We start from the raw sequence: 15,834 nt of genomic DNA, 5'->3' as shown, positions 1-15,834 counted from the left end.
TAGTATAATGAATTACTTAATAATCGGGAAACCCCAACGTTGAGGGATAAATAAGGATTTAGAAGGTAGATTTTGAGCAACAACTTTCAAGGTTTGTCATCTGTCACCTAGATACGAAGTAGCTCATAATACTAAAAGGAACACAGGTGTATAAGTTAAACAAGTCAAAACCGTGGGAAAAACAAATGATATGCATACTTAGAGAATAACACCTGTTTGCGTTACTAGATAAGTCCTACGTGCACTATGACCCGCTTTATCTTTATAGGATTTGCTTGGACTTTGTTTTAGCGAGATAATATTTATAAATAAAATCTTTTCCCAGTCATAATGAGAATGTCACGAAGCTCAACAAAAACAGATCCACTGCAACTCTCAAAATTTGACGTAACTCTTCTTATAATAAACTAATTATTGTAGCTGAATAAGTACTCATTATGCAGCTGTAAAAAAGAAGATGCATCTAATTTTTACAGTGTCGTCTATTTTGGGGTAGGAGTAGGGGGCTTGCAGCTGAATTAGTCAATGAAGAATCAAAATCAAAAGTTGTAGGCATCAGAATTTTTGGAGGGGTGTTGGTGCTTGCAATATTAGTTTTTGCATTTGTAGTTGATGGAACTACACAGTTTTTATTACTTTTCCTTCTGCATTTTCTTTTTATCGTTTTGATACCGTTCTGTCTAGTAAGAAAGTGTAGGCCAAGGACGTATCCAAAATTTTTGTTTGGGATGGGGAGGTAGGGTTTTCTTTGTTCGTGGAGGGGGCGGGGTTTATAAGAAATAACGCATTAAAAATGTATTTATATTATTTAACACAATCTTACAAGCTAGACAAAATTCTCAAGGGGGGGGGTCATACCCAGCACCCCTCCCCCTAGAATTGGCCTTGGTGTGGGCGTACATCTTTCTATATTGAAGTCGAATTAGAAAATGAGGAACTCTAACAAATCTAAAGGTTTTTCGTTATATATAACGGTTTTCATATATATATATATATATATATATATATATATATATATATATATATATATATATATATATATATATATATATATATATATATATATATATATATATATATATATATATATATATATATATATATATATATATATATATATATATATATATATATATATATATATATATATATATATATATATATATATATATATATATATATATATATAGACACCATCTGAAGGATATTCAATAATGTTGTGCCAGAGGGTGCCATGGGCTAGTTAGAGAGCGTCACAGTGACGTGAACTGCCTTGGATAATCACCTTCTAACAATGGAATGTAAAGTCCCCCTGTTCCAATAAAGATAAAGATTATTTTAGTTTATAGAGCAATTTTTATAGAAAAATGGTTGATAATGCCTTAAGAATGATGGTGTATACCAGGAGGTGCCGCTGGTCAGCCATAGTGTGCTACCGTGGCTTGAACTGCCATGGGACATCACGAAGGGGTTTGCTTGCAAAAACACAAACCAATGGAGTTAAAGCATAGTTATTTTCAAGAAAATATGTGAAGAATGCCTTAGGAATGATGATATGTATCACAGGGATACAAAGGGCTAGCCACACATTGCAACGGTTTGGCATGAACTGTTTTGATGTCTGAAAATCAAAAAAAAAAGATATGCAAATCAACGGTTCAAATTGTGATTTTGTTCGAAACAAGATGAAAATAATCAAATGCATGCCTCAATAGGATGTGTGTTTGCTTGAAAATATGGATGTGTGTGGCAAAAATTAGATTTTTGTTTGAAATCTAATGCTTGAGGCACAGAGTGTTACTTGCCAAGAACAGTCATGGTCAATGGATGGTAGTTCATTTCTTGTCTTTTCATCCAATGGTTTCACCATGTTCTCTGGGCAATAGATCAAATAAATAATAGCATCACTCTCGTTTAAATTTACATAACTAAGATGTAACATCTACAGGTTGTCAATTGTATATCAATAACATCCCCTAAACCAATTTCTAGTAATCGATTCTCCCTTCCGTGGGAAATATTTCCGGAGATGAGAAAGACGCTATTCATAGGTTACGGAGAGAGCAATATGGAGGTTATCAATCTAGAAACTATGTAGAGAATTTTTGGAGTGAGAAACAGCCAATCACACAGGATCTATTTCGAAAAACATAATGTTATGAATGATCTGTTGGTTCCGGTATCTAAGGCACCATATTCTCGGGGAAATATCTGGTCTTACGGTCGATTCCTACAGCGGACAAAAGTTTTTGATGACGGATAATAAAAGTTCCTGAAGCAATTCACTTGTTTCGTAAACTTTATCATCACAAGTCTTGAAGAAAAGACCTTGAAGAAAAAGAAATCTCGAACAAATTGTCTAAAAAAAATATATCTTGAAACAAAAAATATCTTATAGAAAATATGTCTCGAAGAAAATAAACGCATTGAAGAAGAAAAATCTTGAAGAAAAAAACTTGAAGAAAAAAAACCTTGAAGAAAATATCTTGAAGAAAAAAGAAATCTCGAAGAAAAAACCCCTGAAAAAAAAAATCTTGAAGAAAAATTTTTTAAAGAAAATACCTTGAAGAAAAAATCTGGAAGAAAAAAACGTGCATAGAAGAAAAAATATTTCAAAGAAAAAAACCTAAAGTATTACGTATTACCCAAGTGTACGCAATATGTCATCCTCGGTTAAAACCTAGGATTTCCTACTTGACTAGCTGGCCCTGAGGATTTTTTCCTACACTCTGAGGTTTTTAAACAATTACAGAACAATCTTAGAGTTCTTGAAGAAAAAATATTCAGTATTACCTAACGAGCAAAGAAAAAACTATTAGATAACAAACAGGTGTACAAAATCAATATCGATGGCTTGAGGGGAAAATATATTGACTGGTGGGCCCTCTGGGTTTTCTCCTACCTGGCCATCGTAGGTTTTCAAACAATATCCTATTACGTAACAACCAAATAATTAAAACATCCAGTATTACTCAACAAGCACCTGCCTCTTGAAGAAACTTTGCCAAATAAGTTTTAAATAAAGTGTTGGGACTGGGATTTGAAGGGATAGGGCTCCCGTGAATCCGAAAAGCCCTGACTACTAACATATTTTCCTTAGCTCCTCCTTTGAAAGGTCTCTATGAGTCGAGGATTCCACTATCAAAATCGTATACACGTGGTGGCGTGCGCCACGCTGGGCGAAAGTGTATTATAAAGGGTGCGACGTTTGCCATGCGTTACACGAAGAGGTGAAGAGGATGAACCCCAGGTGGTTACCCGGGGTTACAGTGTTGATTTACTGTGTTGAGCATTAACATATGGATTTCTTATTAGTGGAATTTGCATCTTCCGGACAATATTTTTCAAATTCTAGTTGGAGGTCCTTCAGGTCAAATCTAGTAACATTCATCCCTAACCTCCCTTGTCTAGTTGAATTTATATAATTTGAGCCTCTCGCTCTGGAGCCGAGGAGCAGAAACCTTCATCTCACGCAAGTAAACATTGGGTGGAACAGAGAAGATAATATATATGTGCATACCTTTGTTCAGGTGAAGCATAGTAAGAATTTCTCACCTCTGTCAAAAATTGTTTAGCATCTCACTACTTTAAAAAAGTAATGAAAGCTCCACAAAAGGGTAGCAATCTTGAGGAAAATTCTGGCATCAGATTCAGCAATGTTAAATGAAGTTGCGGAAACAGATGCTACTCCGTGTATGTGTTGTTTTTCATATTTTGCCCAAAAAATAGAAATTTTTCCGGCCAAATAATATTTGGCACAATTTGGCCGGGTCCTTAATCCGGCGAAGAACCAACACTAAGGAATCTATGGAACAGGCCATCCAAGGAGTGTCAGTATATGTCATGAAATTGGCCCCCAAACACAAGTATATTGCCAGAGAGATGATGAGAATCATTCCTTAGCCTATATTAAAAATCGGCCAAATTTAAAATAAAATTAGAAAATAATATATATTATTAAAAAATAATCACCAGCTTCCATTATTCATGCATGAATATAAATTAGACAAACTGGCTAAGGCGAAATAAGAAAACAACCTTGGAAGTGAATAGCCAGGGAGGAGGGGTCAGCAGGTAAGTTTTGAGCAACACAAAATTGGATAAACACAAAATTTATTATAAGTGGTTGGGGAGGAATTCTTCTCCATTGGGTCTTCAAACGTACCCCTCTCTTCTTTGTGCCCAGTTCTTGCTCCCAGAAGACACAGACTGGTAAATATTCAATAAAATTTTTAGCAAATATTTAGATATCTTTAACCTGGATAACTTATACTGCATCGGGCTTTGAATAAAAATAACGAGTTTATAGTGGTAATATATGCAAATGAATTCCTTATCATTAAGAAATAGAAAAAGATTTACAAAGGAAACGACCTGGCTTCGGGTGTAGTTTACTCTTGCCCAAAATGTAATTTAGAAACTGATGATTCTAGACATCCTAGCATAGTCCGAGGCGCTTTCTCCCTTGAGGGTATTCTTATTTGCTGTTGTACGCACGTTTGCACCAGGATTTTTGTTTGAAAGGGGGGTATTTTTTCGGAGGAGGTTTTAAAAAAACTTCAAAAATACGTTTGTATTTGTATTACGTTTTTACGAGTCGGGCAAACAATCCGGGGGAGGGGATTCAGACCCCTAGACCCTCCCCTGGATACGACCTTGGCTGTACCCTTGAGTTCCCAGACGACTGTAAAAAGGATAATCGTTCTGGTATGCAAGTATGTTAATCAAGAGGTGAAAGAAAAAACAGAAGTTGAAGTTATTTTGGATTCGGAGAGAGTGATTTGTATTTATTTCATTTTCTGGCATCGTAATTATGAATGGATCTAGGTGTTTACCCCCCCCCCCCATATCCCCCAGAAAATAACCCCGCGGAAAATATCCCTTGGAAAATACTCCCCCCGGAAAATACCCTTCCGTAAAAAATATCCCCCCCCCCCCAAGAGAATACACTCTTGTGGAAAATACCCCCCCCCCTCGCAGAAAATTGATTTTTCAAATTTGAGAATTTTATTCGAGTTTTTTTTTAGTTTAATTGAGAAGTACAAAAAAAATGAAAAAGAGGAATTTACACACCATAATTATCTTGAAAATAAAAAAAAACGCAATTCAATTTTGGTTGGAAAGACTTACATATGAAGTTCTACAATTTTTTCAGCACTGGGTGCCGAATAAAAAAAAGAAGGAAAAATCAGGAAAAATAAATGTAGGCGAAAAATCATTAAAATTAAGCTTAAAACATATGGCACCGAAAAACTTTCCTTTGAAAGCATGGTTGGCATTGGGAACCAACATATTCTTATTGTTTAAGTTTTTACGGACGAAAGCGTTGTCAAATTCTACAAGTTTGTTTTTCTTATGTTCCGAGCATAAAACTACCACAAATCACCATTAATAAATAGATATATTACAATAGATAACCAGAAGTATTACAATAGGTAACCTAGTCAAACACAAAACGAGCAAAAATTAACAGGAGTAGGGCAACCCTGATGCCGCCTCCAGACCAGAACATAATTTGCAATTTACTAAAAAAAAAAAAAAAAAAAAAAAAAAAAAAAAAAAAAAAAAAAAAAAAAAAAAAAAGCTGGATTGTCAGTTTAATATACATATACTGATATTTATTCCTTGAAGTCTTAAGAATTCTTTATTTGTTAAAGTCAAAAAGTGAAAACATTTAAGATGCATTTTATTTTCTGCTAATAGCAAACAATGTCCTGGTGTTAATAAGGCTTGGGGTTTTCAGTTCTACTAATGTTATTTCCTGGTGGAAGGGGGGGTACAAAAGAAACTTTAAAAAACGTATCAAAAATATGAAATAAATAGATATCTATATCCTTATGATTTCTGGGAGTATTTCCGGCCTACGCTGTTATTATGAAAATAAAGGGTAACATGAAACCCGAAAATGAGTAGATTTATTCCGTATAGGAGGGGGACTCGCCTTTCCTTATCCACACCTCTACCTCGTGATCGCAGAAACTTCGGAGCGTGCTAATTAGATCAGAAATTTGTTTCAAGTCCTTTGTTTTAAGTCCCTAAGTGATTTGAGACCAACTAGCCACATGGGGGTGGTATTTTCCAGGGGATATTTTCAAGGGGAGATTTTCCGCGTGTCATTTTCTTTGGGGTATTTTCTGCGAGACGGTATTTTCCGGGGGCTATTTTCTAAGTGGGGATTTTCCGGGTGTGTATTTTCCGGAGGTATTTTCTGTGGGACGGTATTTTCTGGGAGGGTATTTTCTTCCGGGTGGGAGGGGTTGGGGCTACGCCGGCCACCTTTATGAAAACTGTATGAAAAATATTCATGATAATTTATTTTAATAAAAATACAAATATAATAACAATCAGTACCACTCGTCAAATACATGTGACCTATTATATTCAGTTTGGACTTGAATTTAATCATAAGATGTGAAAAATCGTATTATTCAGCTAGGCACAGAAGAAAAAAGAGAAAATTAGCTTCAACGAGGCAGAGATAAGACTTTTATCTCTTTTATTACAATTTGCTTCAAAAGGTGGCTTCTTTACTTGTTTTATATTTAACAGCTTCTCTCTCGTTTTTGTATTGAGCGCTGAGGACGGCATGGTGGAGGCTTACGTCAAAATATCCGCTCTGTCTTTCGTTTCCTTCTTTTCCATTCGCTGAAAATCACACTCACTTTTGGTTTCGTAATTATTTCTTATATTGTTTCGGTTTTTTTTGTCAAATGTCATGTGTAGGCGGTGAGGTCTTAAAATGTATATAAAAATAATAAATGTAACATGTAACTATATATATATATATATATATATATATATATATATATATAAATATATATATATATATATATATATATATATATATATATATATATATATATATATATATATATATATATATATATATATATATATATATATATATATATATATATATTGACGCTCCCAGGAAGTTCACCTGGGTTACAGATTTGTGCATAATTTTAGAAGAAATCCATTAAGACTGATGTAAACAGTTTCTTACAAGGTCCCGGGATTGAGAATTCAGGTACGCACAGGTGCATTTCAGACATGCTGTCGCCGTTTCATTTTCTTGGTGTTATCAAATATTTACCAACCTGTTATCTGCATACCTTATACTAAATAATAGAATACATTGACTTTTAAATAAAATGCCGAAATATTAGTGTGTATAAGTAATGCTTAAGTAATACAATTATGAAAGATTAGGTTCTCGTTGTTTTTTGTTGTTTTTTTTTTCAAAATTAAAATTGTAGTAGATAATCTACACTTCGGCCATCCTCTGCCAAATAAAGTGTTTAAAAAAGAAAGCTTAAATTTTTTTTAAAAAATTAAAAAAAAAGAAGATTAAATTGAAGATGGACCTCTCCCAATCTTCGCTGTAATCCACAGATTAATTATTATTGATAATAATTAATTTGTTGATTTTATTTTCGTTCGAGAACAATTATAAAATTACAATAAATTTTAACTACTAAACGTGCAGAAGGGACTACAATACTAGCCCCTTCTAGGTATTTTAGGGGATATACTTGTGATTATCTACCATTATAGGCATAAACAGTTCGCAGAGTTATATTACTCTTATTGTCCATTTGTTATTATATACCCATTTAAATTATGTTCCATTAATTATTACAGTTATTGTCCTATTTTATGGGTGTCTACTACTGCCCTATTGTATGGGTGTCTACTTTTTCGTCTTTTCTTAAACTGCATTTTAACGCTCAATAAAGCCATATGTATAATCCAGAAGACAAATATAATCCAGAAGACAACAACTACTGGATGTTTAAAAGCTTTATATTCTTTCCTGTGTACCCTTCGGGATTTTTCACCTCCTCCTAATCTTGATCTTTAGAGGCCCCTCAGCTTTACTTCATTGGTTGAGTTTCAGCTCCATAGCTCACATAATATTCAGAATCTGCATACTCCAACCATAGAATAGGATATCGACCCTTTAGTTGCGTCTCATATAATGTGGAACACACTGAGCAAAAAGACTAGTAAAAACATTTTTAGTTCCTGAATGATATCTGACAATTGGTCGGTGGCAGAGCCGTTCAAAGAGGGGGAGGGTGACTGGGGTAGCTGCCCAGACACCGTGGCTTCGGGGGAGGGCGTGACTTGGTGGCTGTCCACTTTGATTCGGCTTTTTCGCTTATATTTTAGTTGGGAGGTGGACTGTAAAATTATTTATTACTGGGCACCACCAACCCTAGGAACGGCTCTGGTTGCTGGTCTAGCTTTTGGTAAGTGATCAGAATAGATTCTTTAAAATTTCTGAAATCTTCACTTCTTAATTTCTCTCTCTCTCTCTCTCTACCCCTCGCTCTCTTTCTTTCTCCCCTCCCCCGTTGTCTTTACTTACTGTTTATGGGTTGTTTATTCAATAGTATGTATGCCCCTCCCCAACAAGCCATGGAGCCTTTGTGCGGATTGGTGGATTGTATTTGTTTAATGATTTTTTTACTTATCTTAAATTATTATTAATGATGGTAGGGCTCTGGAACGCACCTCTTGACACGGTAAACCTAGTGGTGTAGTCGGATTTTTTTTTTCTATCTGATCTATTCTATCTATTCTGTAATAGGGTCAAATATTTGAAGGGTGTATAAGAGGACTTCATGGGTTTTTTACAGTAACATCTAGCCAGACATGCTAGAACTGCTAAACGCAGTCCATCAGATAACGGAATAGAAAATGGGGAAGAGAACAGATCTCGAAAAATTCGTTGACTTGTTTATCCAGGTCTCTGTACATTTGGTTCTTCAGAATTGTTTGGTTATTTTCACCACATTTTAGGAGCTGCTGCTTTAAGCTACGGAATTCACCAATCAGATTCCAGGTACTCTGTGATAGCCGTTCATCTTTGGGCCTCTTGGCATACCCAAGCGTAGTGGCAACCGTCTGATTGTAAACGTACTTGATGTTGTTCCAGGTTGACTTCACACTGACATCAGTGTCAACATTTAAGGGGAGGGCTTCAAATTTTCTAGAGATCGTAACAACGAACTCATTTCTCACTGTCGCAGTGGAGAGCTTCGAGAAGTCAAAGCTTGGGTTTTACTTTGGACCTGGTCTTCTGTGTGGCCTTAGGCTTCAATGCTATCCTCGCTACCGTTAGGGCGTGGTCAGACGCCACGTTGGTACCTCTGAAAGCCCCCACATCTTGCAGATTGGGCTTCCATTTTCTGTTAATCCATAGCTGGTCGATTTGGTTAGGAATTCTACCGTCAGGGAAGTTCCAAGGGAATTGATGGATTGTTTTATGCACTAGTATCAACCTCGTACTTATAGTCAACAGCTTTGAGATCATTTTAAATATGGGCTAAGCGTATTTTGATTTGGGAAAGTCCCATTGCAATCTTGATTACTTTTGTGAGTGATTTCATCACTCAGGACAATCCTTTTTGCAATCCCCGGAGGATCTTTACTCCAAAAAGCTCTTATAAGCAAAACTCGGAATGGGGAAGAATGGTATTAGAGGGATCTCAGGAGGCCATCTTTTAGTCCTCCAATCATAAATTGATATTTATATGGACTTTTTGGATAATTTAGGACCCTTGTCCGTATGACTTTACGCATAATTCCTAGAGGTGCATTTTCTTTTACCTTTTGGATGCTATGATTAATTTAGCTAAATTTTTTTTAGTTTCATTTGAGGGGTGCTAATAGGGTTGGAGGGGGGACATTTGCTAATATAAAAGAATTATATTTTTTTATCCTTCAGTAAAAAAAATCAACTAAAAGCCTTATCCTCCTGCATTTTCTTTTGGTGTCCTTAGCCATTAGGCTCAGGATCTAATGGGATATATAATTACTATCCGATCAGCCTTTGGCCTTAAACAGCGTACAAGAGTTTTTAATTTACGATCGAATCAACCCTCCCCGAATTTCTCCGATTTTATATAATGGGGTCGGGAAAAACAAATCACAAATACATGAGAGACACGTTACTCTTTACCTAATCAACAGTATTCAGGTTACTACTATAGAAGATCACCTTGCGGTTTGGGAGGTATTGATATGCTGTAATAGACTAATAAATAGAAATAAAAAAGGCTAAAGAAGTAATAGAAATTTAAAGGATTTAATTGACAACCTTGAGAATGATTTACGTCATCTATCTTTTATAGAGTCCATCCGCAAAGAATGTAAATTTTTTTATGACCATAACAGTCCAACCTTAAAAAGTAATAATCTTTACAGACAAAAACCATCATTCTTGAATGTTTTATAGTCCGTGTTATGCCACAGATGTAAGCCGCAGTTTTGTTCTTTTCTCATTCAGTGACTTATAACCCTCCGTATAAGGCGGTGGCCTTATAAATCCTTAAAGTTGAACACCTGAGACTCAGGTGCGGACCCGACTTTAAGTCGCCAAAACATATTACCTGTGGCGAAGAATGGAGAGAACGGTTCGTTTGTTTTCGGCTGATACCCGAGTCAAAGCCCAGTAAAAGATACGCGTTTAAATATGTAGTTGGAAATTGATGGCATAAGAAACGCTGATGTCTGTCATTCTGATAGTTACCGTATTCAAATTACAGACTAAAACACTCCTGTACTTCATGTTTTTTGAAGCAAAACAAATAAAATTAGAATATTCTTTTGACCGGCAACAGTGAATTTTTCTTCTCCAGGGTTTCAACCAAGCAACCACATCATACGGCTTTCGAGCACAATAGGATAATAAAAGGGGGCGGGAGCCGGCACGTACGCAATCGTGTTTTTTTTTTTGGGGGGGGGGGGTGGTACATAATAAAAAAAAGACTATTAGCATAAGCACTTTCCAGAAATCCAGGAAAATTTAGTTTTTTGAATTTAGTTTTTTTTTAAAAAAAAGACTATTTGAATAAGAACTTTCCAGAAATCCAGGAAAATTTAGGTTTTTGAAGGACCGATCCCCGAGTCCCATGTGTACTTTCCTGGCCAAGCGAATTGAAAAAAAATGATACTTGCTAATTATTTCTAACCCACTCAGTTCTTGCTCTGAATGTAAGATCTGAAAAAACAGGTTTCATAGCCACAAAGTCAAGTGGCGGGTGACAGAATTCATTGGACTTGTATAATTTGGGCTGTATATTTCCACTTCAGGGGTGTATGTGTGTGTGTGTGGGGGGGTGGGTAAAGTATAGTGGGTCTGCATGCAAAATTTGTTAGCTACAATTATTCTGTATATTACGAAGTAATAATTGTTTTCCGACTTCCGCCCTTGGCCATCATCCCTTAGAAAAATTCTACCCATAGCTCTTCAGAAGGTCTGGAGAACTATTTTATTATGGAATACACTTTTTACTAAGGGTACTTGTCTGTTATAGCACCTACGCATATAGAAGCTAAGTTCAACCTGTCCCCTAATGAGCGTTATTTTCTTTCAGCTTAGCGTGAGACAAGACAAAGAGAAGTGACAGAATAGAGGGGAAATATATAATTTGGGCAGTATATTTTCCCCCTAGGGGGATGGGTCCTACTTATATGAAAAACTTATCATAGGCGTTATAACACACAAGTACCTTACCAATTTTTGAAGTAACTAATATGACCTTTCTTATCCATAAAAGCTGGCATTTCTACCAGGAATTTTCGGATTCTTAGTTTAGCTAAATCTTAGTTTAGAAAAGGCTTCTCCCCAAATGAGCCTGAAAGATAAAGCCCCCTTCCTCAAGGGAAGTAAAAAAAAATGAGTGCAAAGACTTAAAGACAAAAAGAAAAAAAAATAAGTATAAATTTTAGGGCAGCCTAATTTTAACGTTGTCAACGTTGTCGGACGTAAAAGCTTTGTCACTAAATAGGAGACAGTATCGAAATATCCAGTGTTTTTTTTCTGATCTAAACCGTTGAATTTCAAAAATCTCTTGTCTTAAGACTGTCTTTACCATCAAATTTCTTTATTTCCTTTGGAAAGAGGGGCTCAGTTCTCCAGAATCATTTGGGAATCCTTTCAATGAAACCAAGTACGTGCCTATTGAATCCACCCAGCCTTATATTCCTCATCTTCTAAAATGGGCTCGATTTTATAAATTACATGAGTATGCCTACTTTCCGGTCATATAATGGTTAGTAAGACCTAAAATGATTTTTTTCATTGTTTACCGCCTCCCTTCGCCTCCACACTAAAATCATTGGTAATATTCTAATTCTTTTATGCCAAAAATTACTGTTTCAGTATAATTCAACTTAGAGAGAAATGTGAAAACAAAGAGAATTGTTTGTCTTTTTTGAAATTTTTCATTTTGTTTGTTTATTCAAGGCATTTACAAAATTTTCAATGTAGTTTTCTTACGTTTGCTTATTCTTTTACTGGGAATAACTTTATACGGAGACCCGAAATTACATAAAAATCTGATTTATACTTTGTGTATTTTATCTTGCAGTTTAAAATAATTATTGATATTTACTTTGGTCTTTATAAAATGATTACAATACTCCAAGGCAGTAATTTAGAATTAAAACCTGTCAAGCATGATAGCTTATCCTTAAAAATGACCTCACTGTATTGATTAATGTTTGATTCTCAACAGATTTGACAGCTAACATCACCGAGTCCGCCATAAAGTTTAAATCCAATCATTGGCCTGCACAATCTCTGGCACCTGGTGCACATTCGGGAACACCACTTGTTTCAAATAGCATGGAAATCTTGTAAGATTGGAATCCAGTGCTAGCTTTGAAAAGAAAAACTACCCCACCATCTAACATTTGGTGACCTTGTTGACCCAAAACGGCTGAATACTTGTCTTTACAGGCACTTAAAACACAGAAAAGGGTGAAGAAAGTAGAACTTTGTCACCAACAGGCCTACCAGCATAAAGTAAAGTGGCAAACTTAACCTGCAAGTATTTTCCCAATCTATCATAGGCCTAGTTTATTTAGAATGGATTTCGACTTTAAAAAACGCTTGAAAAAAAAGACGTTTTATCACTTGCAAATAAATTTCAGCTTTAGTCCTATTGCATTGTTGATTTGTTATTTGTAGCTGTAGGTGCCTTTTTTCTCCAACAGGGTGCAAAAACAAGCAAAAGCTGAACAGGTACGAACTGAGGCTAGGGAAGGGATTTCGGAATACTTTTATACTCCCTCAAAACTAGAAGATTTTTCAATGTTTTTTTTATATTTCACCTATAATTTGGCTTTTTTGCGCCTCTGCTCGAGATGACGAGTCGCAGAAAAAAAATGTGTATGTACGTGCCTCACAAAACAACATCTGTGCCTAAAGTGTGAGCAATCTGTTATATATATAAATTTTAAACACGTGTAAAATACATATGGCGTTTAAGCCTTTATTTTAATGACTGTCTCAATTAGAATGCTTTATCAAAAAAGACAACAACTAATTGAACATCCCGCAAAAGATTTAGTGTATAAGATGTTACTAATTTGAATGGAAATCATTTATCTTTTATCATCTTTTGAAAAGTCATTATGAACATGTCTTGTCCTATAATTATCTAAATAGTTCTTATTTTGAAGGAAGATACATAGCATTCATGTTATTTTAAGTGTGACATCAAATAAGATTAATACCACATACAAATTGGTTTCTTTTATACCGCAAGTTTCGTGTATAGCCCTTACTTTTAACCTCTCACTCTAGATATATTATTTAACTTATGCAGTGACAGTATATTTAAAAACTTTCATAAGAGATTTCAAAAATTTATTATAGGGCTAATTAAATTATATAAATAACTGTTAATCGTAAACACCTGTCCAGTGGTGTTATCGTCAGGCTGTTATTCTGACTTGAGCATATAGGCGTGATTCTGTGATACTACTTGTTGTTGACAGATGTGACCAAGCACGCGTGAACTTACATCTTGGCTGGGGTTCTGCAAGCAGGCTCAGCATCAAAGTCTCACTCCCCTTGCAAATATGCCCAAATTGACAGTTCACAGTAGGCATATATACAGGATTTTTTTGGGCAAAAACAGACAAATTACATGTACAGTTGAAAGAATATAGTAAATCCTGTATTTTGTAGTTTTTTTTTATTGAACTTTTTCTGCTATTTGAATCCATGGGATGTTAAAATAAGGTGCACAATGCCGCTACTACTAACAACAACTCAATAAGGCCAACACGGCTGCGCACGCTCCTCCTCCATCCCAATCTATCTAAAATATCCCTTTTTAGCGCCTCCAAGAAGTTCCAGTTTCCTTCAAGTCCTCCTTTACAGCCTCTTCGCAGTTCCCAACCCAATCGGGGACAACCTGCTTCCCCTTTGGTCCTAGAGGGATGACCGAAAATGACAGTCTTTGGCAATCTATCATTATTCATTCGCAAAACATGGCCTGGAGAAAAGCTAAGCTTAACGCAAAACATTGTCACAGGCCAGCTAAATTTTAAAATTGACGAACTTGACGGAAATAAAATCAATCTGAATGGGCCTTTAATGAGTCCTTGTTTTAGTTTTTAGTCGAGTCATTGGATTGTTGACGCTTCTTGACAACAAATGTCTTCGAATAATCCTTGTGGCAGGAAGGGTCGAACCCCGTGCTTCGTATAGTCAATCAGATAACAATCTGCTATGCCGCCGCGAATCATTTTGTTTATATAGTTTTTTTATGCATACACGTTGAATTAAGATATTATGTTAGTTAATATCAACTAACAAGGAAATAATTTTTGAAACTGGCATATAATTTTATTGTTCTATATAGTCCATTTAACACTTAAAAACACATTGGGTTTCAAAAAGACCTCAAGGCTAGAAAATCAAGAAACTGAGAATAATCCTTTTCTCAATTTACATTTCGGTATCAAATTAGATAGCCTTTTATTGTCTTTAAGCATTCAATACGGTTGAACAATCGAACCCCAATTTACATTATTTGGGCACATAGAATCAGACCACCTGTCACAAGATGTTTTTCGTGCAATTTAAGCAATCTCTTGGATTACTGATTTGATGCACAAATTCCCACGAATAGATGAGAGAAGAAGGCTTTCTTGGATCAGCCTGCACCTGCACCCAGAGAGAGATCAAAAGGTTCGACAGCGGAATTCCTTAGCACACCTGGACTACATTGTGCCTACAATATCAGTTATTATGAACAGATGGACATAATACATGAATAGGCAATGCGGTATTAGGATGTGCATCCAATGCATAAACTAAGAAGGCTGATACGCTACTTGGATTTACCGAGGCTAAACCCTGAAGGTCGTTTGTAAATCAGTTGGCTGGCTCTGGCTGCAATTTTTTAACTTTTCAAACTATAAACGTTGATAAAGTAGGGGAGAAGTTAGTAAAATGACATAAAGAAAGAAAACGATCAAAAATGGGGTTTTTAAAGGCCAAATGAAAATACTGAAGAAAACACAGAAAGCGAATATTTCGAGAAAACAACCGCCTCTCTTCTTCAGCGCGAAAAGGGTAAATCAAAACCAATGAATTAACGGCCTAAAAAAAATTAAATGACTAACAACTAAAATGACTTCTATCCCTTCTAGGCAGAGAAACCCCTTATAGATGAAGAAGGGGGTTTTCAGGCCAAACAGCCTCTGGGGGAATAGTAAAATGTAATACCGTATGTCTATTTCATGATGAATAAATCTTACCTTATCTTATCTAAGTAATTACCACTCACAACGCGAATTAAACAGTAATAAAAGAAAGGGCTTTTGTGGCTGTTATCCCCTTTTCTGAAGTACCACAAATGTTCTTCACGAGCTTTCTATAGGTTTTTATTTGCTTTTTTTTTTCTCTAACCGTATCTCTTTTTCACCGAGGCATTTCGCGTTTACTTTGCCAGTATTACGTGCCAAACAGATACCTTTATCGAGAAATATAGAAAAAGGATATCTCTTTGTTTAATGTCTAAT

At 35.5% G+C, this 15,834-nt stretch overlaps 1 protein-coding gene across 1 annotated transcript in view; it reads left to right on the top strand.

The window, feature by feature from the left end:
* Positions 1-15,834, top strand: part of LOC136035003 (uncharacterized) — a 74,140-nt gene that overhangs the window by 23,487 nt on the left and 34,819 nt on the right. Inside the window, exon 2 of the transcript XR_010619312.1 lies at positions 12,531-12,841. The gene's annotated coding sequence lies outside the window, so the exon portion shown is untranslated. The remainder of the gene's footprint in view (positions 1-12,530; positions 12,842-15,834) is intronic.

Source organism: Artemia franciscana, chromosome 13 (assembly GCF_032884065.1).
Source record: "Artemia franciscana chromosome 13, ASM3288406v1, whole genome shotgun sequence".
In the NCBI taxonomy this organism is placed as follows: domain Eukaryota; kingdom Metazoa; phylum Arthropoda; class Branchiopoda; order Anostraca; family Artemiidae; genus Artemia; species Artemia franciscana.
Note: the sequence above shows the minus strand (reverse complement) of the source record. Positions and strands in the feature narration are given on the sequence as shown.